The sequence below is a fragment of the Ursus arctos genome, unplaced genomic scaffold (assembly GCF_023065955.2).
Source record: "Ursus arctos isolate Adak ecotype North America unplaced genomic scaffold, UrsArc2.0 scaffold_29, whole genome shotgun sequence".
Lineage (NCBI taxonomy): Eukaryota > Metazoa > Chordata > Mammalia > Carnivora > Ursidae > Ursus > Ursus arctos.
The window spans coordinates 26,094,045-26,120,646 of NW_026622974.1; the positions used below are offsets into that span (position 1 = coordinate 26,094,045).

Here is a 26,602-nt window from a genome sequence, read left to right on the forward strand (position 1 = left end):
AATTGTTACCACAGAGCAGGCCACTTTAAACCAGTCTGCTTCCAGAGACTTTCATTTAGGTTATGTTTGACTCACATTTGTCTATGGAATTTCATCACTGTGTTACTCACTTTGAATGCATCAAGGTAGCACCAAGTAACAGGACCCACTGAACACATATTTGAGTCTCATGTGAGGCATATGTTCATTTAGGCAGCTGCTGTGGTTTCTGTGCTATTGGTGGAATTCTATAAAGTAATTAAGGCAGTGTGTACAAGCCCAAAGACCTGAAAACCAGTAACTGAGAAGCTCTCCTTTCTAAGTTGAGACAAAAGAAATCTTCTTAGATAAAGAGGCTGTACAGGCATGCAAATATTTGAAACTGAATAGTAGCAGTAAAAATTTTAATTTTAAAAAAAGGTTTAGGAAAAACTGTTATATAAGTAGATTATAGGACACCCCCCCACAACTACAGGAAAATACATTGGAATCTTGGATGGAAGATAACAGGTAGAGGAGGAAATGTCCTCTCAGTAGGATACCATATTCAGATGTGATTGTTGCTTGTTGTCCTTACTGTTGGTGTGTGATGGTGATTTCACTTTCCGTAAGTATATTGATGTCTACTTTAGAGAATTTAAAGTTCATCCTAATCCTTCAAAATTTTGTACCTGTACACCAGGGTAGGGCCTAGGAAACTGCATTCCTATTAATGTCCCTACGTGATTCTATATTTATTTTAATTTTTTGGTACACATTTACATATGCCACTTGTATTCTTTCTTTTGTAGATCGCTGCTTTGTGTCCTTTACCAGTGTTTTCCTTTCCTTTCTTTTTTTCAAAAACGATTTGTCACAAATCTTATGCATTTATATATCTAAAATTTTGATATATATCTTGATATTTATATGTCTTGATATAGATAGATAAGCTTTGATCTCTTATATATATGGCAAAAATGTTCCCCATGTGTTTTAACTGTGTGTTTGAGTGTGTTTTGGTAGGGGGATTATATGTGTGCATAATAAGGAGGTAGTAACTGACATGGATTCTTGGCCCCATGATCTATGGCGTATTTCATTGATAAAAGAGGAATAACTTGAGTAATTGGTTTCAGTGGGATTATGTTTTTGAAATATAAACCAAATTTTAACCAATATCTTCTGGCTCTTGCTATTCCCCTTTGTCCCTCTATCCCAGATCAAGGCAAGAGGCTATCCTGGATCATTGCTTTGGGGAGAAGATGTGTTGGCCAAAAACAGCAGAGGAGGAGTTACCTCTGACTTTTAAGTTTCAAGAGCTCAGGCCCTGCAAGTAATAGAAAGGGTGAAGGGTAGCAAACAATAGATTTGAGAAGAAAATATGATGAGTCAGACCTAGTCCTAAGACTTAGGGGAAAAATTACATACCTTTGACTAGAGGGAGGGGTCACTTGGGAGGAAACCTAAGGGTTCTGAGATCCAAAGAGGCTGTGTGTGAGAAGAGGCCTTATTCCCTTTCTCTGTAGGGAGTATGTGTAGGAACAGAACGTCCTGAAGGATCAGTGGACTCTGAGGAAGAGGGAACATATGGCCTCCTTTCTTGGTTGACTTTTTAGTAGATCCCTGGGGATATGCAAGTCCCAAAAAACAGTTTCTATGATGTGTTCAGGGACATGGATCTCAGATGACCTCATGAAGTTTCTAGTTCTCCAAGATGGTGGAGGAACAGAATGAGTCTTTTATCCCTGAGAGTTGAGAAAAATAGCAAAGGTTGATATGGATTTGTAGGGAATTTGCAGATAGAACTAGGAGATGATTCAGTGGCTGATTTTGTCTGTCGATAGTGGGGGATCTAGGCCTTCATAGCCCCTTCGCTTTGCATCTTATGGATGTGCAACTTGATCCTCAGGTGGACACAGAGGTGATCTCAGGAAAAAGGCAGAGGGAGGTGTCAAAATATAAGTCAAATTGTTTTCTGAAAAATCTATTTCTGTACACTTTGTATACACCCACGTTGTGTACAGTGCCTGGCCTGGTAAGATGTCACCATTGAGCCCATGCCCTGGGGCCTATTGCAGTTATCAGAGAGGGAAAGCCAAACTATCCTCTATAGGCTGCTCTGGACTAGGGCCACCATACAGGCCAGGTGTAGACAAGAGTCATGTTTCAAAGAAGCGCTCTTGAGCCCAAGAGACTTGATTTTCCTCCAGATCATCCCCCGTCTCAAGACAGCTTTGCGTTAGTGGTGTTCTGGAAGTCCTTTCTTTATCCTGATTATCAGTGTGGAAGAAAACAGAATGATATTTGCAGAACAGGATGCCACCACCTTTTGCTGTGAGATTTTTGTCTACTAATCTGTCTCTGTGTGACCCTGTGCAATCAGTGGATATACACAGGGTGAGCTTCTCAGTCTCCTGTATTATCTTCTTTTAACTTGTTCTTTCTCAACTCCCCTTTCATTGGGTCTGTAATTCTATAGTACAGGTTCAGTTTAGCTGCCCTGACTTTTTTAACCAGGGGGCTAGCTTTCCAACTTCTAACCTCTGGGTGCATTTCCTGACCTTAGATCAACTGTTGGAAAATGTTTTCTTCAAAGGGCCAGAGAGTAAATATTTTAAGGCTTTTCAGGCTGTTTGGAAGTGAAGCTTTTTTTTTTCTTTTTAAGTAGACTCCTAGTTCAGTGTGGAGCCCCACATGCAACATGGAGCCCAACACTCACCATGAGGCTTGAACTTAAAACCCTGAGATCAAGACTAAGCTGAGATCAAGAGTCAGATGCTTAACGACTAAGCCACCCAGGCATCCCTTGGGCTTTGCAAGCTGTTTGGTCTCTGTTGCAACTACTTGACATTGCCATTGTAGCACATAAGCAGCCATAGATGATATGTAAATGAGGAGTGTGGTTATGTTCAATAAAGCTTTATAAAATAAGCAGCTGACCAGATTTGGCCAGTGAAGCTAGTTTGCCAACTCCTGCCTTGGACTGTGGTTCACCCCTCTTTTTGTCTAAGAATCTGCTGGTTGGAAATCAGGATTTGGACTATGGTGGGAGGGGTAGTCAAGCTAAATCTTTTATTTGCCTCTCCAAGCACTGTACAGGAATAAGCTTGCATAGCATTGTGTAGACTGGACTGTTGGTGTTATTAAGACTGAGTAACTCAAACTTTGAGAAGTGGGCTGTGAGTTCTGGTCCTACCTATATGAGTCAGATAGGCCACATTGGTAGAGAATAAGATCGCCAAAAATGCAGTTGATTTTCTCCCAATCAGCCTGGGGTAGGAAGGACAGCATCTTCTCAATTGAACTGTGAGCATGTGGGTGATGAGCTTGGGTTATACCTCATTTCTGAGGCATGAAGAGTCCTGTCAATACAGACTCTTGGGAACCTGATAGGTCCTTAAAGCTGGATTTGGAAGACTCAGGTTGGCCACTTCCAGTACCAGTAAACGCACCTTCTCTGCTACACTTCCCTTGTCCCCAGGCCTTCAGAGAGACTTCTGTTGTGTTGGAGAGATATGGGAGGCAGTGTCTCCTCCATAGGGTCAGAGGGGGCACTTCAGTGGTGATCACTAGTCAGCTGCAGCTGTGAAAGAAAGAAGCCAAGAGGTTTACCTACAGCATGTGTGAGTTAGTAGTCACAGAAGCTCCTAGAATAGCTGCTAGGAATGTTGTGAGCAAGGCAGACCCTTGACAAATGCACCAATGGGGAACTGGGGTTATGACAGTTGGAATGTACAAAGAAATATAAGCTCCTTTCATATTTGGCAGCTGATGAAGCCACTAAGATAGTTTACAACTGATTTCTAACCCGCCCACATGGACTTATCAATATACATATATTCTAAGGTTGCTTTGTTATGTGCACCTTATTTATGGTCAGTTTTATCGTTGGGCTTCCTCCAAATATTTAGAAAGATTCAAACTTTCTACTGTTATAAATACCTTTTATAATTATCTTTGTGAATAACATGTAGTCTGTATTTTTCAAATGATGTTCTTGAGATAGATTCCTAGAAAGAGATTTGCTGAGTCAAATTACATGAGCATTTTTAAAGTTCCTGGTACATGCTGACATTTTGCTTCCAACAAAGTGTGAAAGTGCTTGTCTCATTTAGCTTTTACCAACACTGGGTATGTGGGAGATGGTTGCCAATTCAACAAATCTTTTGATTTTATTTATTTGATTACTAATTAAGTTGGATATTTTATGTGGTTATTAACCGTTTTTATATTATTTATTTTTTAATTGGCAAATATTATCTTTATCCTCCAGACGAGGAAGCTGAGACTCAGAAAGCTTAAGTGACTTGTCTGGGTCAAATAGCCAGAAAATTGCAGGCATGGTGCTTCGTTCTACATTGTGGTTCTTGGTGCTTATTCCATTGCACAATAATGTCCTGAAAGAAGAGGAAATAGGGCTTTCATAATTTCTGTTTATGATTCTATCAAAGTATCTTTTTTTTTATTAATTCCTGGAAATTGCAACTGATACCAAAAATCTCTGGAGAAATTTATTGTAAGAGCTTATGAAGACTCATTCAAAGATGGAGGTCAACAGAGACAAAGAGGATCCAATTTTAATCTGTTTTAATGAATCGAGCTGGATGGAATTAATTCCTTTTTGTAAAGAAAAAAAGAGGCTGTTGCTGTGGTTTCTTTTCAAAAGATTTTATTCATTTTTTGATTCGACTAAGCACTACCTGATATAGTCGTCCTCCTTATGCACGATTCACTTTCTGTGGTTTCAGGTACTCGAGGTCAACTGCAGTCCGGAAGCAGATGATCCTCCTTCAGACAAATTATCAGAAGGTCAGTTGTAGCCTAATGCTACGTCACCAAGCTTGTGTCATTCACCTCACTTCATCTCATCATATAGACATTTTAACATCTCATATCATGACAAGAAGAAGAACGGTGAGTACAGTACAGAGACCACATTCACATAACTTTTATTACAGTATATTATTATAATTGTTCCATTTTATTATTAATTATGGTTGTTAATCTATTGCTGTGCCTAATTTATAAAATAGACTTTATCATAGGTACATACATGTGTATAGGGAAAAACAGTATTTATTGGGTTTGGTATTATCTGCAATTTTAAGGCAGCCACTGGGAGTCTTGGGATGTATCCCTCATGGATAAAGGGAGACTACTGTATTTCATAGACAAAATTCACCTTTTTCCACGTGTAGAAACACCTTCTCATTTGGGATCCATACTTATTTTCTATTAAAAATTAAATTTGTGGAAGGTCGTATTGAGTTGTCAGAAAGATGGAAGAGAAGACTAAGAAAGTCCTTCAGCAAAAGCCAAATGGAATCTTCAGTCCAGTTGATAATTTCTGTTGGCTCCTTTCCTCTTGTCTTGAGACTCTTGTCTCCTCCACCTTGTTCTCTGATATCCCTGGAGTCTATAACCTTTGCTTCCTACTTTGAATTGTCCCTTGTCTTCACATTGCCTTGCCTGAGGAGTCCTTCACAAAAGATTTCTGAATGGAGGCAGCTGCCATTGAGCCTCCAGGTTTCTTGGATAACTTTCCTTCCTCTAGTGTTGAGCACATTTCCTTTCCATCATCTTTCCTGAGAACCATCCTTTTAGGGAAGGTATGTATGGCTCAGGGGTGTGTGGGTGGAATTTCTCTGTAGGCATGACTTGGACTTGCATTACTTTGGGGTCCTAACAAGGAGAAAAAGTAATTAGAGTAGCACCCAGGGGGAAGGGGCAAGGACCCTTTTCAGATTCACATCTAGATTGAGTCTGGTACTAAAGCAGCCAAAGATTGCTGAGATTCACACGTGGGCTTTTTCAAAAGGCAGGAAACCAGATGGAGAGTTAGAGCCAGGCCTAAGTTAGTAATAAACAATGACTGGAGAACCTAATGGATGGGGCTTTCACAATAATAGGAAGCTGTTGAAGACCTATATATTTGGAAAGATACTTATCTTTTTCTCTTGAACATAACTAACATTTGCTATAAGCAATTACGTTACTTTTCCAGCCAGCTGACATTAAGAGCACTTTGCATTGAGTTTAAGGAGCATATGACATGAATACATATATTAAGAGAAATACATATTTTGTGGAACAGATTATTTTCTATTTATTATTGAGGATTGTCCTCAAATATCAATGCAATAGAAGGTCTTCAAAAGATATTGTGAGCAAAAATGAATTTAATCCAAAATTATTACCTGGTAGGTTTGGTTAATATTTTCACTATTTTATGCTTTCTTGATTTGCAAACTGAAACTAAGTTCTTAGTCAGAATTACCTAACTTTTTTTGCTTTAAAATAGTTGAAATAATTTACAAACCCTAATTATGACATGCATTAATTTGTTTTTTTTTTCATTTCTTGACTGTTTCCCTTGTCTCTGTAAAGTATGTGCGTAGTCAAAGTTTATTTTAAAACAAAAATTTAAGTGGTCCATCTAAACAGATCAAATTATTTCCTTGAATATATTTCTCTTTTTTTAATAGCAAAATTTTGATAGTAAATACATCAAAGTATATAAAAATAAAGATTACATTCAGAATAAGAAATGACTTCAGAGTTATTACCAGAATTAGTGGCCCCCTGAAACTTTTAGTTGTTTAGAAACAAAGAACAAATGAGATATTACTTCTGTACTGTTAACTCTGTATCCATTCCAGCAAGAAAAATAACAATCCCAAATACTTTTGCAAACATAGTTTTCTTTCAATGTAAGCATCATATTGAAAATTGCTTGACGTGGTTTATTGATTTGTGATATCTTTAAGATTACATGTTGATATAATTATAATTATATAATTATAATAACTGACAATAATAGTAAATGTGTGTACTTTAAACACTTGTGGAGAGAAATTGAGAACTTGCAATTGCATGCATTACAAATATCTATAGTTGAGGTTATTCAAATGTAATGTTCTAAATGAGAAAAAGGCTGTTGGGAGTAGATTTTTCATTGTTGCTAGTAGAAGAACTATGTGATTTTGCTTTAATTGAAATTTTATTAACAAAGCTCTCCTTGAATGATGGGCTTTCTTAATTTAGCAACATCCAACATCAATTTAAGAACTTCCAATGACTTTCCATTTATTTTTCCCTTGCCTACTTGTTTAAGTTAAACAACAAATATTGATTCATAATTAAGGGAACAAGTCCCGAATGTTTCAATGGATAATGAGAAAACAGGAAATAATTCCAAGTCTGTTTAATAGAAGAAGAATAAAACATGTTGCTGTCAGAGACCATAGAAATCGCGGTGGTGGTGGAGCAGTGAGAGGCCTTGATGCCTGGGAGTTGTGAACACAGACCTCAGGATAGAACAGGCCTAAGTCCAAATCCCACCTGCATTCATCAGCCACACACCTTGGGAAGTTGGCTCTCTGAGACTTCATTTCACTATCTGTAAATTGGAGATAATAATAGTCTTCTCCTCAAAGGATTTTTGTGAATATTAAATGAGATAGTGAATATAAGGATTTAGCGTAGTGCTCGGCCCTCAATTCATTGGAGATTTTACTATTATCCTTATATTATTATGATAATGAATAAGTCTATCTCCCTCCTTTTATTAGATGGAGAAGTTGAAAGTTGAGGTCCAGCAAGGTAAAATGACTAGCCCAAGGTGCTTCAGCTTATCTTTTTTTTCTGTGTTAAATTTATAGAATCCAACCCGATTATCTAATTAAAATAAAAATTTAGTCTGAACACTGGGGTCTCTAATGTCCCCTAACATCTCTCTGTCCCAAAATACAAAGATACAACTACTAAACATTTGAGGGAGGCAAACTCAAATCACACATACCACAAAGTAAACTGGAGCTATACAAATACATGCTCATATATTGTGAGAGAAACAAAATGCATTACTGGTTTATTTGTCATGTCACGGTAGAACACTTAATCCCTGAATGACCAAGAGAATGTTTTTATGTGTATTTTTATGAGTGTTCTAATCTAGAGACATCTGTGGGATAGTCAAAGCTAGTGATTGTCCAGGGGTTAGAACACCTGCTTTCTAGTTCTGGTGCCCTTTCTAAGATATACGACATAAACAAGAAAATCAACCTCTCTGAGCCCCCATGTACTCATCTATATATGGAGAATGATGTTGTTGATCTCCTGCTGCTGTTCAATACTTTTAGGGGCATAAACGTGTATTTCCAACTCTGAACACTATACAACTGAGAGAAATTAACGAACAAGCTTAAAAACCAAATAACAGGTAATTATGAAAGTTTATATGAAAACAAGTTTTAGTTAATAAGAGGAAAGCATAGATTTTAGAGCTAAGGGAAAAAACACATCGAAAGGATTTGAAATTTTTATTTTGGCTTGAACTACCTTGATAATGTAATAATAAGACTAACTTCTTACAAACTTATGATGTTTTATTTGAAGTTATGGTCTTCTAAATAATTTTGTTTTTATTGGAATACAACAATAAAATCTATAACTAAAAGTTAGCCAATTTTTAAAGAAATTCTGTCATTTATAAACAGTTATTCATTACTAATTTGTAGGCTTATAAACTTGAAGACAGAGAAAAGAAACAGAATTATACCAGACTCATAAATTGGAGGAGTATGGGAGGGAATGAGTAATGCGGATGAGAAAAATGAGAATGGAGAAGACTTAAGAGGGAAAACGTCATTCTTAATCTTTTCAGTGATGTTGAATTTCAGTTTGTCATTAATAACCAGAATGACATCAGTTAGATATCGAGATCCAAAATGTTATGGTTATTTCCCATTAACTATCAAATGATAGTTAATGTGCGATTAAGATGGAATCACCTCAGAAGAAAGTAAGCAGAGTAACAGAGGGCAGAGACTGAGAAAAAGAAACATTATTATATTATTTCCCAATAATAATGAGATATGCAAAAAGACAACCCCCAGAGAATGTAATCACTAAATCCTGAGTAATAGCAAGAATGTGGAAGCCAATGGATTAAGGAAGAAGAGAAGGGAACTGGAGCAGAGTGAGAAGGGGTGAGAGAAAGATGTACAATATATGGAGAGTATGGTCCATAAATAGAAATGTAGGCATTTTGTAGAATGATTTCAATTCATTCAGTTAGGATCAAAAAAAGGATTCTCGTTGAAAAGTAGGTATGAGCTAAAATGTAGGGGATGGGGGGGGAGTAGGGAGAGGAGGGAAGATATAAGAGACATTCCAAAGCAAAATTTTAAAATTCTCTCCCATTTGCTTAACTTTGGTGATTTTTGTTAGTTATGTGTGAGAAATTATTAGTAGCCAGAAAACAAAAGCTTTGTCTGCAATTATGTTTTCATCTTTTTCTAAAGACCTCTGTTAATGAATTTATTTAGGCATTACCATGTGCATTTATGTGTGTGTGTTCCTGAAACTATTAACATTTGTATAAGGGCTACAATATTAATGAGGATGTGCTAAAACAAGTTCATCAAAATATTTTACATAAAACAGGAACAAATTATGTAATAGTGTCAGGCCTAACAGAAATAAGAAGTGCCTTATGTTTTCAAGGTGTTAATTGGTATATTCAGAAAAATCACAGCATTTGATCTTGGGCTGATTTTCAATTAGATTATTAAAATATTGAGCTATAGGAAAAGGGCCCCCAAATAGCAAAGATGATCTCTTTCATAGCATCATTATTTCAATATGATCTTTTTAAACAAATAAAACATTTATGTCGATAGTTAATAGAAGACACTAATATATGAAAAACGTTGTTAAAAATACAACATAAAAAGTTAATGGAATTTACAAGGTAAGTTTTATACTTGAAGGTGTATATCATAAGATATATTTTATACATTATATATATACATTAAACTATATATATATATTTTTTATATATATATGTATAAATCACAAGACAAAATGTTACTATCATTACCTGATTGAAAGAAAGGAACCTATTGAAAAAATTAATTTACAAGACTGAAAACAGTCTCAAAATTTATATGAGGTTTATATAGATATAAAAAATAAATGGTTATTCAGCAAATAGCCATTCATTGATACACTCATACCTTAAATACATAGACTTGAACACGTGCTAGGGTCCAGGCACTTCCATGTCCTGGCCATTGCCGTGAACACAACAGACTCGGTCACTGATCTTGTGTTGCAAACGTTCTGGTGGGAGGACACAGACAACAAACAAACAAATATGTATGTCAGTTGGTTATAGTGACTATGGGGAATAGTAGAGGGGGACAGGGGTAAGAAATAGTATTTTAAACAGGTGGTTAAGGAAGACCTTTCAAATACCTCTGAGGTATTTGAAAAGGAACATAGAAGAAAAGAGAAACAAGCCACGTGGTTATTTGAGGAAGAACACGTCAACCAGAGGGAGCAGGAGCATGCCTGGAACACTCAGGAAGTGTGAAGGAACCAGTCACTGGAATGTAGTGAGCATGGTATAGAGTGGAAGAAAAGGAGATGGGAGAGGTCATGGTGGGCTGTAACTTCTAGGGCTATAGAGGCTACTGTAGGGGCTTAGGCTTTACTCAGAGGGAGATCAAAAGCTATTGGAATGTTTTGAACAAAGGAGTCATATGATCTGACTTATATTAAAAAAATTATTTTGACTCTTGTGTGTGAATAGATTATAGGAAGGAAGGTGGAAGTAGGGGACCAGTTATAGCAATAACTAGAAACAGTGGTTTGGAGCAGAATGACAAGATAAAGGTGATAACAGGTGGCCATAGTCAAGACATACTTTGAACATAAAACCTACAGGATTCACCAGTTGATTGACTGAGGGACAGTGAAGAAAGAGAGGAGTCAAGAATAATTACAAAGTTTAGAAGACTGAGCAGCTGGGTAAAGTGTGGGATCAAATACTAATCTAGAGAAAATGCACATAAGAGCAAGTTTTGGTGGGGGAGTGGGATTAGGAATATAGTTTGGGATATGTGAAGTTTCAGATACCTGCTGGGCATATATGACTCCAGATTTCAGGTGAACAGTTTGGAATGGAGCTTTCATGTTTGGAGTGTTTGACATCAGAGATGGTGTTTAAAGCCAAAAGGACTCGATGTGCCAGCTGGAGAATGAGTGTGGTTAAAGAAGAAAAGGGGTCTAATGGATTGATCTTAACATGGTTCTAAGAACATGGTTCTAACAAGGTTCTATTGATCTTAACATTTAACATTTGGGAAGGTAAAGGGGATCTAGTAAAGGAGGACCAGCAAGAACACCCAGAATGTTAGGAGGTGAAGAAAGTATTTAAGGTGCAAGTTACGGCCTCTGTCAGATATTGAGTGACCACCGTAGCACTTGGCAGCACGGAGGTATTGATGATCTTGATGAGAGATCAGATGGAGCAATGCTGGTAAAAGTCTTACTGGAAAGTGTTCAAGATAAAACGGCATTAGCAACTAATATAACAAAATAAAAATTATTTTAAAAAATTTAAAAAAATAAAATGGGAAAAAAGAACAACATTGGCAGAAGAGCAGAAGACAAGTAGAGTCAACTCTTTCCAGAATTTTGCTGTATAAAAAGACAGCAAAAGAAGACCAGTTTTTAGAGGATCTAGGTTTAAATATCAATTCAAAACATTTTTGATAATTCGTATAATATATACAATGGGAAGCGATAATATAAGAGACACAGCTATATTATTTTCAGTTATTCCAGGTGTTTCATTTGCATTTCTGAAAATAAATCTATGTTTTTATGCACACAGTTACACTTAAAATTCACTGTGAAAACCTCGCCCAAAGCACTGTCAACTCTTCTGTCTTCTTTCATCCAGATACCTCAAGATTTTTGACTCTAAATATTATATATACTTTCAACTTGCTAGAGGTAGTGATTTCCATTGCCTTTGAAACTACAACTGAGAAGTGTTAGACATTGTTAGTTTCCAGGTCAAGAACCATACCCCCTTCTTCCTTTTTAACAGAATTTCAGTTTTGTATAGACTGGAAACCTGTTTGTCTCCTAGCAATGAAAACTTCATTCCCCTTAGTCAAGGGTTTTTATGTTTGTAGATGTGACAGCTGTCTTGTGATCATGAGGGAAAAAGCCAATAATCTGAGGATGGCTGATGAAAAGAATAAGAGGAGTCTTGTTCTTTCATAATATGTTGAGCTCCTACACCAAATCACTGACCTCTTACCACTCGTCTTCTTAATACATATAAGATAATTAAATATCTTTATTTATTAAGCCATGGTTACTGCTACTTATCCTGGTAACAGGTAGGGTGGTACTTATAGTGAAAACATTCCTAACTGCGATAATTTTTATTTTAACTGATGACTAGAAATCACAGATAGAAGCAGCTGACATCTCACTGAATATCACCCTTTATTTCCGTTTCAGTGCTTTCATCTAAGGGACTCCATAAATGTGATAATAATGATAACAACAACTAATGATTGCACTTCTATGATCCAAGAACTGCTCTAAGTACCTTAATTATATTATTTCATTTAACCCAAGGAGAGAAGTACTATTATGTTTCCTGTTTGTACAGATGAGAATGTGAGGCACAGAGAGATTAACAATCTCCCCACGGTTACACAAATGGCTATTCGCAAAGTTAAGATTAGAACCTGTGATGTCTGCCTCCAAAGTCTGTGCTCTCATGATCAAGGCTTCCCAGGTTACGAGAAGGGTCTCGACTTGCTCCCGCCTTTAACTTCTTTCCCACTATGTCCCCATTGTACCCCTATGTTCAGTAAGTTTTGATTTCTATATGTCCCTTCTTAGGTTACTTTTTTCATTAGTAATGTATTTTAATCATGTCATTCAAATTGTAGGGTCAAACAAAACCCTATCTTCCAAGAGGAAGGGCATTCTCTTGATATTTTTTGCTAGTCCACAATCCTGCAACCCGCTACAGGACCTAGTTATTTTGTGTGATTATCAATGCTGATGATTCTTTCCTTTTCTTGGTGAAAGTCCTATTTTTCCTGGAACTGTACCAGTTTTCTTTGTCCACCTGAACTGCTAACATAGATTGTAAGGAATATATAGAATATGTACATTCAGCAGAAAAAAATGAATGTCTACATATATTCACAAGAACTATACTTTTTCATGTACCATTACTAAATAGGATATCTCAGTGGACATGCATATGTTCTATAAATCGTGTATTTGTTGGCATAATAATATAACTTATGCATCTATTTATTATATACAAACTGGATATATTGTCAGTTAACTTTTACAAATCCCTATGATGTGTTGTCAGCTCTATCTCATACAGATTCAGAGAGGGGTTAAGTAACTTGTCCAAGTTCACACTGTTGGTAAGTGCTTATATCTCCTCAGTATAAGCTTGTATGACATTAGGTACCCCTCCTTCCTAATGGTTGTCTAAAGTTGTACTATATACTTATTTTTATGATTGTTTGATTAATGTTTTACTCATATTATAAGGCTGGGTCCCTGTGTTCTTTTGCTCAGCATTTTGTATCATTACCTAAACAATAACTGATGCATAGTAGCTGCTCATTAAATATGGAAAAAATTTAAATTTGAAAATACTTAATTACAGTCCATATTTTAATATTTAAAAATATAAAATATGAAAGAAAGTTATGGCATTAATATTCAGACAAAAATCTGACTCCAAACCCAATGATCTTTGGCTAACTTGCTGCTGTCTCTTTTTAGATAACTAAGAAGCATCTAAATCAGGGATGTCAGGTCAAACATGTATGCTGCCACTCTCTCCTTGTGTTCCCATAGCATGCTTACTAAAAATCTTCACCTCTTTGCCCACTAAGCCCAGTTAAGGCCTCAGGATTCTTCTCCACTCAGGACATGAGACAATCACTACCAAACAGTTGTTCTTGTCTAAGATATGACATACCTTTGCCATTCTAGATCTAGAAGATAATTGAAAGAAAATTTGATCCTATTTCATTGACAGTAGCTTTGTCTCCTTGACAAGTTATTCCAGTGCCGCAGAGGGAAAAATCATGGATATTAAGAACTGTTATATTTCATCATTACACTTATCAACACATGCTGAGAGTAAAAAACTGTCTGTGGACAGAGAAAGAAAGCACGTATCACTCTTCTGTCAGAATTCCCTAAAAAAATCCCTCTTCTTAGTACATAGACCCAAATGCCATGGGCCAGGATAGTATATCTCAAGTGAGGCATGCCTATTTATGAGGCTCTCTACAGGAAAACTGCCATCTTGACTGGCCTTTGCCTCACAAAATGAATTCTCTTTTAAGAAATCTTGCCCTTTCGCCTGGGTGGCACAGCAGTTAAGCGTCTGCCTTCGGCTCAGGGCGTGATCCTGGTGTTATGGGATCGAGCCCCACATCAGGCTCCTCCGCTATGAGCCTGCTTCTTCCTCTCCCACTCCCCCTGCTTGTGTTCGCCCTCTCGCTGGCTGTCTCTATCTCTGTCGAATAAATAAATAAAACCTTTAAAAAAAAAAAAAAGAAATCTTGCCCTTTGGTCACATGTGCATGTTAGCAGGACTAGCCTCAAAATGTCCACCATGCTCACAATTTCCTTCTGAGGCAGTCACATTTTCTGATGAGGGAATCATCTCTAGGCAGTTCCTTATTCATAAGTTGCCTCACTGGTACTGCGTGACCTCAGATCCGATCACAGGTGATCAACTGGATATGGGTATTGGTATAAGGAAAGCACAATAATATGCTGGGCAAGGAGCTTTGAGGCTATGTGACCCCTGGATTATCTCAGGCAGTTTAAATGAGAGATAACAAAGGAAATTGAGGATGTTAGCAGTAAAAGCTGGTGATGAAATGACAGGGAGGCACTGCAACAGGCAGAAGCCATGAGGCAATGGAGGTTGGAAAGAATGTATTTTTCTAGTTTTTATGTCTAAATGAAAAACACAAATATCAAGGCATACAGTTCTAACTGGTCCAATGTCATGAGAAAGAATTTTTCCTATTATGCTAAGAAATGGTTTCTATAAAATTAGGCTAATTTTGGGGTGCCTGAGTGGCTCATAAGTTGAGTATCTGCCTTCAGCTCAGGCCATGATTTCAGGGTCCTAAGCTCAAGCCCCAAAATGGGCTCCAGCTCATCAGGGAGCTGCCTCTCCCTCCTCCTGCTCTTGTGTTCTCTCTCTTGCTATCTCTCTTTCTCTCTCTCCCTCAAATAAATAAATAGAATCTTTTTAAAAAATTAGGCTAATTTTTACATTACCGTCTTTCACAAATTTTAATAGTGTTCCCCCAGTATTACCAAGATATATAATTAAATTCACATTTTTTTAATTTCCAGGTTTGACTCTCTTTACTTTTTCTAAAAATCAGTTGCTATTTGATCCATATTCCCTAGAAAACACATCATTTCTTTGCCAATTCTTAGAAGTTTCTGTGTGCAGGTCCCAGGATGTTCTGCAGGTTATAATACCAAATGTTTAGATTGGTCAATAATGACAAAGGATGTAAAGTACTTTAGGAAATGGAATTCTAACTTAAGAGATATAGTACCTCATATAGGAAGAGAAGATGGTCATTGATTAGATGTTGGATGAGTGTAAATTAATGACTTCGGTAAATGAGATTTGCTAATTTTCTGTCTGAGTAAACATGCTAAGGAGACTGATGGAGGTGGCTGTTACTCCGGATTTCTGTTAGCAGTGTGACTGAGATATACTGATTTGGCTATGACTACTAGATTTCCACATGCAGTATGGCCTCATGACTGGTGTCTTATATGTGGCACAATTCAGGTCATCAGAAAGCAATAGGGGCGTATTAGACAATTCAACATGTTCTGATTTTTTTTATAGTCAGCAATATCATTATTACTTTGATTTTCTTTGCTTATTAATGCATCAAGATATTTTGAATTTTGGACTGAATATATTTTTATTTGAAGCTAATCATGACATTTTCTAGTACTTATCATTAATTTTTATTTTGTTTTTCTAATATATTGTTCATGTGTATTTGGTTGGCTAGCTCATTTTATTTGTTGTTCTGCTTTGGTCCTTTTAATTATCTCTGATTCTCATTTTCTGGTTAAGTTTTTTTTTCTTGGTTAAAATGCAATTGATTTTTATTATAGAAAGTTGGAAAATGCAAAACAAAAAAAAAAGCAGGAGAATGAAAACAAGAATTCCTTAAATTCCAAAACTGACTAGTATTTTATCCTGTGCATAGTAAATTATCATACCATAATACCTGAAAAATAAAGGGTGAGTTTGAGTGTTGTAAAGCATTTATTCCATTTTCACATCTAACTGAGAGAATTTAGAGAGTAATTATGTATCTTTGATTATAAGTTGCAAGTAACTCATATTGATGTTCTAATTTTGAATATTAATTAGATACTTATTCAACTAAAGAAGTGAGAATGAAAAATAACCTCAATGTTTGTAGAAAGAAAGATAATGAGAATAAGAGCAGAACCAGAAAATTCATATGTGATATTAAAGATCAGTGTTGCAGAGACTATTCATTTCCTCCCGTGATCTATTCTCACTTTATCCTTATTAATTAATATTATATTCAGTATTTATGTGGGCACACGGTGGTCCAGAATAATAACTACAGTTGCAACCAGTTATAGTTAGGGGAGTAGGTTTTGTTTTATGGTAAGTTAGTATATGTTCTTTGTGGCAGCTTTGGGGAATCTTCCTTAAAAGAGAGCTACTGGATGCTGTTTGCTCTTATCTTAATTATTTTTTCCCCTATTCTGAACCATGAGGACAAAGATGAAATGATGTAATGGAAAGATCTTGATTCCTTATGATCTTCATGAATAAAAACCTCTATGCTGACTCTGGAGAGCCCTCTCCAAACTTTTACGTGAGATAAAGATAAAACTCTATATTTATTAAGCCACTATTATTTGAATAAAACTAGCCCTACCTAATAAAATCAATAAAGCCAAAACATAGGGGTTTTTTTGAAAGATTAATAATATTTGCAAATATCTAGGTAAATTTATCCCTCTTCCCTGAAAAAGGAAAAAAAATTAAAGAAGGTTCAAATCAGTAATATGAAGAAATAGAAAAAGGGATATAAGTTCTGCTGACATTAAAAAGATAAAAAGAAGATAGTATGAAAAGAGTTATACCAATACACTTGAAAATATAGATGAAATTCCGAGAATTCTATCACTTATCAAACTGACTTATGAAAAGATAGAAAATCTGAATAGTCTTATTACCATTAAGGAATTTTGTAATCAATAGTTGAAAACCTTGCCACAAAAAAATTACCTGAACTGATTTTATCAATAAGTTCTACAAAATAGTTAAGGAATAGAATATCAGGAAATTTGGAAAGGTTATACTATGTACAGGCAATCTTAAAGAAGAAATGTCATACACAGAAAATATATATTTCTTGTTCACATTATGTTATGTCCTTTTTCTTTTTTTTTAATAATTTTTATTTTGTTATATTAGTCACCATACAGTAAATCCCCAGTTTTTGATGCAATGTTCCATGATTCATTATTTGCATATAACACCCAGTGCACCATGCAATATGTGCCCTCCTTAATACCCATCACCAGCCTATCCCAATCCCCCACCCCCCTCCCCTCTGAAGCCCTCAGTTTGTTTCCGAGAGTCCACAGTCTCTCATGGTTCATTCCCCCCTTCTGTTTACCCCCCCTTCATTCTTCCCTTCCTTCTCCTACCGATCTTCCTATATGTTCCATAAATGAGTGAAACCATATGATAATTGTCTTTCTCTGCTTGACTTATTCCACTTAGCATAATCTCCTCCAGTCCCATCCATGTTGCTGCAAATGTTGTGTAATTGTTCTTTCTGATGGCTGAGTAATATTCCATTGTATATATGGACCACATCTTCTTAATCCAGTCATCTGTTGAAGGGCATCTCGGCTCCTTCCACAATTTAGCTATTGTGGACAATGCTGCCATGAATATTGGGGTGCATATGGCCCTTCTCTTCACTATGTCTGTATCTTTGGGGTAAATACCCACAGCCAAGGAGACAGTCAAAAAAACTAAGAGGCAGCCCACAGAATGGAAGAAGATATTTGCAAATGACACTACAGATAAAAGACTAGTATCCAAGATCTGCAAAGAACTTCTCAAACTCAATACACGGGAAACAAATAAACAAATCATAAAATGGGCAGAAGATATGAACAGACACTTTTCCAATGAAGACATACAAATGGCTAACAGACACATGAAAAAATGTTCAAAATCATTAGCCATCAGGGAAATTCAAATCAAAACCACCTTGAGATACCACCTTACACCAGTTAGAATGGCAAAAATTGACAAGGCAGGAAACAACAAATATTGGAGAGGATGTGGAGAAAGGGGATCCCTCTTTTACGTGCTTTTTCTTGCTGCAACTGTTCTGTAGCTCTTCTCCAGCTATGTATTAGGATCATGTCTTCTACATATGTCTTTTAATTCCAGAACTCAAACTGGAGTAGCTGACCCTATTCTGCATATCTTTCCCACCATAGGGGACACAGAAGCAAGAAAGACCCTGCATAACTATTCAGTTGCACTATGGCTTCTGCTTGGATATGGCATCCACTCACATTTCATTAGCCAGATCAAGTCACACAACCAAGCCAAAAATCAATAGGATCAGAAAGTGTACTACTTCCAGAAAGTATTGGGTTTTGGAGGAGATATATTTGTCAATAAAACAGTAAACTATATATGGTTACTATATATAGTATATCCCCATGTTTATACAAACTCAGAGTATAAGAAAAGTGAAATCCCTCTAACTCATTTTATGAAGATATTACAAAACTGGAACCCCAAAACAAGCAAGAACAGTGTGAGAAAGAAAAATGACAGCCAATCTTACTAATGAATACAGATGCAAAAATTCCAAACAAGGCAACAAACCAATTCAGCAATGTTTAAAAAGATGATATTTAATGATAAAACTATTTTACCCCAAGAGTGCAAGTATTATTTAACACTATGAAAATCAAATAATGTAGTTCAATATATTATTTGATGAAAGAAAAAACTATTGTCAGCATAATAGATGCAGAGAATCATTAATAAAATTCAATATTTTAATAAAATTTTTTAGCTAAGAATAAGTGGAATTTTGGGGCGCCTGGGTGGCTCAGTCGTTAGGCGTCTGCCTTCGGCTCAGGGCGTGATCCCAGCTTTCTGGGATCGAGCCCCACATCAGGCTCCTCCGCTGGGAAACTGCTTCTTCCTCTCCCACTCCCCCTGTTTGTGTTCCCTCTCTTGCTGGCTGTCTTTCTGCCAAATAAATAAATAAAATCTTTTTTTAAAAAAAGAATAAGTGAAAAATTTCTAATTAAAAACTTTTTTTTTCATACTGAAACAAGTCCCGACTTACCAAAAACTTGCAAAAATAGTACAAAGGATTCCTGCATACCATTTCTCAGCTTACCCAAATGTTAAAATCTTACATAACAAGAGTACAGCCATCAAAGTCCAAAAATTAACATCAATATAATATTATTAACTAATCTACAGAATTTAATCAAATTTCATCAATTGTCCCACTAACTTACTTTTTCTGAGACCAGAATTTGATCCAGGATCAAACATTGATTTAATTGTCATATCTATTTTTTCTTTTAATTTTAGACAGTGTTTCACTTTTTGTTTGTTTGGATTTCCATGACACTGATATTCTTGAAGAGTACTAGCCAGTTATTTTAGAACATGCTCCTTAATTTGTGCTTATTTTATGACTCTCAGAGATTAAATTCAGGCTTTATGTTTTTGGCCCCAGTACCACAAAGTGATGTGCCATGTCTCTGTGTATTATATCAGTGAGTACGTGATGCTGATAGGCTCATTAATGGGGATGCTATCTTTAATCTGCTGGTTAAGGTAGTGTCTGCTAGGTCTATCCATTGAAAAGATACTGTTTTTTCCCTTTGTAAGTAAATAGGTATCTTAGAGATTCTTTGGGGTTACGTAAATATCCTAGTTCTCATTATCCTTTTGCCCACTAATTTTAATATCCTTTGATGACATTTGCAAAAATTATTACTATGTTGTTTGCTAAAATGGTGATCATCTAATTCCATGATTCTTCCTATATTTGATAACTGAAATTGTACTGTGAGTAAAATCACTCTTTTCTCCCCCCTTTATTTATTCAGTTATTTATTTATATCATTATAAGCTTATACATATTTGTTTTACTCTGTGGGTTATATAAACTGTTACTCTCATTATTTTTCCTATTGCTCAAATTGTCCTAGCTGTGGCTTTTGGGAGTCACTTTGAGTTGGTTCCTATGTCCTTTTGAAATGTCCCCATCATTTTTTTTTTGAGAATTTTCTTATTTTCTGAACTGAAAAGATGTTTCATGCTCATCTTGTTCTTGCCCTGTGCCAGTCCTGTAATCAGCCATATCTCCAAGGAGCTCTGTTTCTTTTCACTGGTGAATGATTACTTAAAAATGAAGATCTGAGTGCACTGGGATATTATTTCTTTTAGACTCCCATTAGCAAACAGAGCTAGAAAATATAAATATTAATATCTATTAATAAATATTTATATATGTATCTATTTATAAATATTTAAATATATATGAAAATAGTGAATTCATACTGATACCTTCTATTTCAACCCCACTCATAATTCATTTTAGCCTCCCTCTTTTCTTATTTGTAAATTCTTTTCTCTGACAGTAAGAAACCTGGTTCTCATTAGTCCCATGTATTTACTTATTACTAAACCCTAGTATATATAACAATTCGTCACAGAATTGTTAACACATTTACCAGACAGAGCACAATATTCCTGTATAGCTCTTTTGTCTTCAGCCTTAAAATAGGTTGTCAAAATATTCTCCCAAAGTTGCTTAGGTTAGGTTTTTTCTTCCCACCCTTTTAGTGTGGTTTGTTATTCATTTGTAATGCAGTTACATTCACCTTGTGAATGTTTCTTTTTCATTTGGGGTTCCTCCTGCATTCTGCTTGATTCTAATTATACATTTATTTCTTTTAGTCTGTGAAACATTAACATGTTTGTAAAAGTCAGAAAAAGATGCACCTACAGATATATCACTTTCCTTCATCCCTTCTACCACGTTTCCATTTTCTATTCTTTCCCAACTTATTACAACCCACCTCTGTAGGTAATCGCCATTTGTTTTCTGGTGCTGTTGTAAGAAATGACCACAAGGTTCATGGCCTAAGCTTATTCTGTCATAGCTCTGGAGACCAGTCATCCAAAATCAAGGTGAGGGCAAGACTGCGCTCCCTCTGGAGACTCTAGGTGAGACTCTGTTTCTTGCTGCTTCCACCTTCTGGAGGCTGTCTGGCATTCTTATAGGTACATCACTCCACCCTATGCCTCTGTCTGTGTGAAACTTCCCTCTGTCTTTCTCTTAGGAGGATCCTTGTCATTGTACTTGGCAACCACCTAGAAAATCCAGGATAATCTCTTCACCTCAAGATTCTTAATCACGTAAGCAAAGGGCCCTTTCCCAAGTAAGGTAACATTCACAGGTTCTGGGAATTAGGATAAGGACAAATATTTGGGAGCCAATAGCAGCCCGCCACAGTAACCCTTCTTACTAGTTTCCAATGTATCTTTTCTGTGATTTTTTTCACAAATGAACAGATATATGTACATTTTCTTATTTCCTTTTTCACATGAAAGGTAGCATATGATAGAAAATCTTTTGCACTTTTTTTTTCAATTAACTCTATGTCCTGAAAATAGATCTGTATCCATTCAAAGACCATTTCATTTTTTTTACAGCTTCATGAACTCTACTTTGTGGATATGCTATAGTTTATGCATCCATTCTTATATATGTGGATGTTTAGATTATTACAAATAGTGCTGCCTATCTATTTTTGTATTGAAAGTATATCCTCAGGGTAAATTCCTCAAGTTAAGATAGCTGGGTCAAAAGGTAAGCATCTATACAAGGCTGGTGGCTTTCCCAAGTTCTCTTCTGCCTTAGTTTGTTCAGGCTGCTATAACAAATTACCATAAACTGGGTGCCTTAAACAACGAACATTTATTTCTCACAGTTCTCGAGGCTGCAAGTCTAAGATCACGGTCCCAGCACCAGCAGGTTCTAGTGAAAACCCTCTTCCACATTATAGATTGCCAACTTTTCATATCCTTTTCATATCCAGGTAAGAGAGTGAGAGAGTCCTCTGCTGTCTTTTCTTTTTCTTTTTTTTTTTTTTAAGATTTTATTTATTTATGTGACAGAGAGAGACAGCCAGCGAGAGAGGGAACACAAGCAGGGGGAGTGGGAGAGGAAGAAGCAGGCTCCCAGCAGAGAAGCCTGATGTGGGGCTCGATCCCACAACACTGGGATCACGCCCTGAGCCGAAGGCAGACGCTTAACGACTGCGCTACCCAGGCGCCCCCTCTGCTGTCTTTTCTATAAGGGCATCAATACAATTCACGAGGCCTTCATAGCCTAATCTCCTTCTAAAGGCCCTGCCTCCGAATATCATCACAATATAGGCTAGCATTTCAACATGTGAATTTGGGGGAGAAACAAACATTCAGTCCATTGCACCTTCAAAAAGGGTTCACGTTCCCAGGAGCTTTTCATATATGACAGTTCCTGTTGCCCAATAGTCTCAGCACAAATTATGTTGCCATATTTTTTAATATTCATGAGTCTGGTAGATAAGAAATGTTTTAGTTTTCATTTCCCTAATCATGAGGAAGGTTGAACATCTTTTCATAAGTTTAAAGGCCATTGTAAAATCTTTTTATTCTAAATTGTCTTTTCATGCTTAAGAAACTTCTATAACCAGATAAACTGTACCTCTAAATAAATCTACAGACACATCAAATTAATAAAGAAGTGCTTAAAGTATTTCATTTTAGATTAGAAACAACAAAAGAATGACTGCTATCACTGTTTTTATTCAACATTGAATTGGATGTTCTGGCTAGAGAAGTAACGCATAAAAAGAAGTCAAAAGTAAAAGGATTGTGAAAGAAGAAACAAAACCGTCATCATTCACAGTTAACACAATTGTCTATGTAGAAAAATTAAAAGAATGCATAGTTAACGTAGTAGAACTATTGAAATGGTTTAACAATGTTCCTGGTTACAAAATCAAAGATAATTGCTTTTCTGAACACCAAAAAAAATCCCAATGTAATTTATAAAACTATACAATGAAAAATAGAACAAAATGTTAAATACCTAGAAAAATTCGACAAAAACATTCAAAGCATTTACTGAGAAAATATACATTTTACATTTTATTTAAAGATATTAAAGAATATCTAATTGGTGGAAATATATGTTTATAGATGAAAAATACATTATTATAAAATATAGCAAGTTGAGCATTACTCCACTCAAAATTCTAACAAGTCATTGCAGTGGAATTTGACCAGCTGATTTTAAAATTTACATAGAAAAACAAAGACATTCCTGAAGAATTAAGAACAAGATTGGGGCACTTGGCTGATAAGATATCAAAGCTTCACTGAGGAGGAAATCTGAATGGTTAAGAAGTATAGGAAAAGATACTCAACCTCACCCGTATTCAGAATATCATTTCACATTTATTTAGTTAGTAAAAACAGTAAAGATGGACAAGTATTGCCATAAATAGGAACAAGTAGACACTTTATACCTTGCTGGTGGGAATGCAAAATTTAAAAATATGTTCTAAAGCATTTGGTTGTATTCAAAAAAGTTTAAAATGGGCATATATTTTCATTGTAGAAATTCCGTTTTGAGGCATACGCCCTAAAGAAACCATTTGATATATATACCCAGAGATAAGTACAACAATGCTCATAACAGCAACATTTGTAAAAAATAAAACATTGGTAAGAACCAAAATTTCCATCCACCAGAGAATAAGCCATCGTGTTGTCAGACAGTAACAAATCTCCGTACCAGTGAGGATGAATGACCTTCACCTGCACGTGTCAATGAGGATAAATCTCAAGAACAGTACTGAGCAAAAAATCAAGCTGCAGAAAAATACATATATTCTAGCTTATAAATAGATAAAGCTAAACAATCTATTGTTTAGAAATACATTGCAAGGGATATAAAACTATTTTTAAAAAGTAGTGGTATGAAAAACGCAAACTTCAGGATAGTGACTGCCCCAGATGTTGGCGGAGGCAGTGGGCTGAGATCAAAAAAGCACCCACAAGATTTTAAGGTACTGGAATGTTCCGTGGCTTAAGGTGGACATATTCTTCATACCTTACACATATGCCATACTTTTTGTAAATATATAAAAACTGCAAAAACTAAAAGAGATGTCAGAAGCACCAGCACGCTATGACTTTCTAGAAAGTGGTCACTTCCGTGCTTTGTCATGAGAGTTCTGAGAGCCCCTCTGTACCCTGTCCCACCTCATGTGTGCATGTACACTTATTCACCTCTAGCTGGAGATCTTGGTCTAGAATCTCATTCTCTACTTAAAGTCAAGGCTCATAGAGATTCTATGTCTTGGGACAAGAAAAGTCCAGATGAGCTCTAATGTCTTATTAGCAGAAAGCAAGCAGCTTTCAGAGGGTTGGAGGGAGAGGTACCGGGTGTGGTAGAACAGGTAAAGTGATGTCCAAGGAGTGAATGCTGCTAGTTTCCTATTGCCAATCCTTTGAGTATCACAGGGAAAACTGTGAATATAGTTAATTCGAACCTGTGGAGTTTGGGAAAGGCCATGAGTTCATAATAATGCTGAAAAAGAATAAATGACATAAGTTGCATGAAGACCATCAATATGAGTTAATTTAATAGGAACTCGGTTTCTCCCAGATGAAAGGCGGGCTTAAATCATCCAATTTAAAGGAGAGCGGACTACTTTGATTTGTTTAAATAGAGAAATACTGTTTTCTCATTGAGTAATTCGAGCATTAGTGAGGAGCATTGGTTGTACTCTGGGCGAGATGTAAGAAATGTCTTACAATGACAAAGAAAGATGAGCTGCCAAATGAATACTGTGAGATATTGATCCGAGCACAGTGGCTGGGTTGCAAAAGTAGGCCTCAGGCGTAGCAGAAGAAATGAGCATCTGGGTCGTGAAACTTCAGGGCTGAGCTGCAGATGTTTCCAGTCCTGTGCGCCTCACCCGATAAGCAGGCAGGCATGGAACTGGTGTCCAGAGAGTTGAGGAGGGAGCTTCTCTGGGCTTACTGGAATCCTCATTCCAATCAGGTGGAATTATTGACACCTGATCCTTTTTATGTTCGTGAAGTCAGTGCTGCCGTGTCCCTGTTGTGTGGAGATATTTATTATAGCCTTTACTTCCGTTAAAGTGCATGTAGTCTTGGCCTGGGTCTGCATATTCATCAATCACTGACACTGTTGTGACAGCTATGAATGTTCCAAAAACACCAGTTCTAAGGCACTTTAAAAAGTATCATTTAAAATTAAAAGTATTGTGAGATCAAATAAATCTGGGGAATTGTGTGTCAATCAGAGTTAAACAGGAGTCTTTGAGATTTCCCAGAGCCTCTAATAGGCATTGCAAATCTCCACAGAAGGGATTACATGCAGGCAAAGTTTTCTGCCCTGATTTTACCACGAATCCCTTATTCCAAGCAGCCTTTTCTCTTCTCAGTTAATATTCAAAGGAATGTATTATGGGAATTCTAAGGCCATTCACTAGAGGGGTCATCCCTACCCCTCCACCATAAGGGCCACATTTCCCAGCCTGAAGAAGCGCAGCATCCCATCCAATTTCATGTATGAAGTGGAAAATTTATATTTCCTTCCTGCCTTTCACTCTATTCAATCATCTCCCTCCTGGCCCATGGGGAAGTAGTTGTACCTTTCATTATTGAATTAGAATTTTGATTTGTTGATAAAATTACTGGTAACATTGATTAGATATACATGAAAGGAAGGAAGCAATCAATAATAAATTATCAGGGACATGGAGAAGACCCTAGTTATCTTCATAGAAGACATTTTTCTAATAGGGAATGAAACCCTCAAATACAGAAAGGAGAGGCAAAGTACAGAGAGCATGTATTCAGAGATCATTGGAAGCTATTACTTTAGGCTAGGCATTGAGACTTGCTTAGTGATACAAAGATGTTCTCAAGGAGCTCACACAGATTAGTGGGGCCTGAGTAATCGATGCAGTCATTACAAGACAAGGTGATAGGTGACAGAAGTATACCCAGGATGCTACTGGCATAAGAAGGAAGGCACACAAACTTGGGGGGAATTGATTGTCATTCCTACTTAGGAAACTTCTATGACACTTGATCTCTATGTTCCCAGTGCCTTGCACAGAATAAACAGATGCTCAGTGGTGGTGAGCAATGCTTTTGGTGAATGAATGTGGAAGAACTGATAAACCTGAGTGCATCAGTCCACTGGGAAGACCGGTCGATACAGTAAAACAGGAGCAAGAAACAGATCTACGATAGTAATTATTTATTGAGTGGACTTTTATGCTAGGCATGATTCTAATCACTTTGTATACATTAGCTCATTTAATCTTTACAACGGCCTCATGAATTAGATATTATTATGTATTATTACAGATGATGCAATTGAAGTGCTGAAAGGTTAAAGTTAAGGAATTTGTCCCAAATTTAACTGGTAAGTGGAAAAGAAGGGATTTAAACTTAGGTCTGACTTCATCCTGGTCTGACTTCATCCTTTGAACTCCTTTTTTTTTTTTTCTTTTTCATGGTCTCTTTTATTTTTTTTTTAATTTTTTTTTCTCTAATAATATTTTTTATTATATTATGTTAGTCACCATA

General features: G+C 36.3%; 1 protein-coding gene across 1 annotated transcript in view; it reads left to right on the forward strand.

Annotated features, from left to right (window-relative positions):
* Nucleotides 1-26,602, forward strand: part of RIMS1 (regulating synaptic membrane exocytosis 1) — an 851,235-nt gene that overhangs the window by 231,602 nt on the left and 593,031 nt on the right. Inside the window, exon 8 of the mRNA XM_057303964.1 lies at nt 4,710-4,875. The gene's annotated coding sequence lies outside the window, so the exon portion shown is untranslated. The remainder of the gene's footprint in view (nt 1-4,709; nt 4,876-26,602) is intronic.